Raw genomic sequence first — 2,497 nt, 5'->3', positions numbered from 1 at the left:
AGGTCCAATTTCAATGAAAATCGTATTTTTATCGTGTACTTGTGACTTTATTTCTCATGATGGAGGAATTATATTAGAAAAACCAAGGTTAAAATTGTATTCCTGAATATTTATTTATCTAAATCGTTGTGAATCAGGAGCAAACGAAGAATGCAGTCGGAAAAAGCCTGCAGCAGAAGGTGATAGTTGGCAGCCCACAAGCCACAACGTTCCCACTTACATCACAGAATTTCAGATTAACTTCTTCTGCTTTGCAGAAACTATGTCCAAGAAAACAACACTTTTTGTTGACTTTGCCTTAAAACTGCACAATTCCTTTAACCCTTTAACACTTGCGCCTCTAAATGTCCACCTGGACTTTCATGCTAATTTTGACAATGACAGGAACAGATAATGTTCTAAATTAGTTAATTAATCCTTTTGCCCCTTTTTCCATATAAAATTGAATTTTCACTATCTATCATCATAATGGAGACAATTTAAATAAAAAAAACACAAAATAGAAACTTGATTTTTAGAGTTTTTAGTGGGAAAACCGGTGCAACTGAGCATGACCAACAGGTTTTGCATGATAAAATTGTAAATTTGTCTAGTATAAAGCTATTTACAACAAGCCTATAACTCAGAGGGAAATTTCCGATTAACTTCTGCCGCGTTGCAGAAACTATGTCCTAGAAAACAAGACTATTTAGTTGATTTTGCATAAAAACTGCATCAGTCTGATTAAAATACCACTGAGAATACCTTTAAAATAGAAAAAAAAAAAATAAGATCGGAGTGGAGATTTAGGTCACTGGAAAATGACCCCTTCTGCATTTTTTACCTACAAATGTGTTGAGCATTATTTTAATGCACTATTTTGCGAAGTTTTTGTGCTTAAAAATATGAAAACAATACCCTGGAACTTTACACTAGCAATATGTTTTACTGTCAAACCTCTAAAACGATAAAACAATTTGAATTGTTTGAAAATTTGAAAACATACTGATATAATAAAACCTAACATCTCATTTACACTTGAACAGATATTAAAAGTAAGTTTAAAAAATGTTATTACTACTGTATTATCCTAGCTGGAAACTCTTTAAATTTAGTTTTCTCTTGTTTATACTACAAAGCCCCTTAAATAAATAAATAAACAAAACATTATAAATTGTTTATGTGTGAAAAAACTAGCAGAACTAGTTCAAACTGAAAAGGTCATTTTTAGTCATAAACACAGATGGGAAAAACACCAATCCTGGTACCAGTTTTTAGTACAATGATTATAATAATTATTTCATAAATAGATTTTTACCTTTAAAATGCTTAAAATTGTAAAAAGAAACAAAGCGACATGTGTGTATAAGAATTAATAATTCATTTTGCAGCAACTAAAATATGCATTTATTTGGTGGATGTCAGATTATTTGGTTTTTACTATTTGAATTTCTATTTCCTTGTTTTGTTAAATCCAGATCTCAGAAAAAAAAACTGTGCACATCAATGTAGAGTATTGAGTTTCAGTCAGCAGCTCCTTCAAGGTGACCTTCAGTCTCTGTTACCTTTTTGATTCATGGCTGCCATCTAGTCTACCTTATTAGCTGGCTTTTTTGTGTCCTTCAATATTTTAAATACACTTTGAAGTGCTCTTTTCTTTAATAATTTATATCATAAATAGGACAAATCACCTCCAGCATACAAATCTTTATTTATGATCTATAGCATATTGGTTACTTTTGTTGTGCTTGCATGTTAAGTGGTTTTACATTCTCTTGGGCCTTTCACCACCGGTGTAAATATGCTAATGTGACTCAGTGATTAGTGTTTCATTTAATGTCACTAATGAGGAGACTTGTTAAAGAAAAGGCCAACATCAAATCTTAATCAAGGATGTCACATAGGATGGTTTGGAGGGGACTGTTTACAAAACATACATACTAAATAATTCATGAATGTATTTTTAATCATTTAAACTTACTTGAACAGGTTTAACAGCTCCCCCTGTTACATAATAGCCCCTAAAATATATGGCGTCATTGCGCCCTCTGCTGGTCAAAGTGTATAGCAACCTGTTCCACCATTAATTCCTGCAGCTTTTCCAACAATATAAGAAATCTAAGTAGGCTATTGACTTTCAAACATGTGGAATATAGTGGTAAATAATATAATTATAAATTAGTTGCATCAAACATAGATTACATAGCTACTTAAAGACATAAAGATGGCTACCAGACAGTAAGGAGTAAGGCTAGTCAGTAAGACAAAACATCCTTTCAGTGCCAGTCAGCTATTGATTTAAGGACATTTTGTATTGAATGAAAGAAAAATAAAATAATACTCATATGGGATAAAATGCCCATTAATAAATGTGAACTTTTTTTATACTACAACATTATATGCACTACTAAACCAGTCATAAACTGTATGTCGCATGCTGTCTTTGAGCAAAATACTTGCTACTTGTGTAAATATCTGAGTGTCACTCTACATCGATGTCAACTTTACTACACTGGAT

This window comes from Oryzias melastigma, linkage group LG21 (assembly GCF_002922805.2).
Source record: "Oryzias melastigma strain HK-1 linkage group LG21, ASM292280v2, whole genome shotgun sequence".
NCBI lineage: Eukaryota > Metazoa > Chordata > Actinopteri > Beloniformes > Adrianichthyidae > Oryzias > Oryzias melastigma.
The sequence above is the reverse complement of the archived record's forward strand: the minus strand, read 5'-3'. Positions refer to the sequence as shown.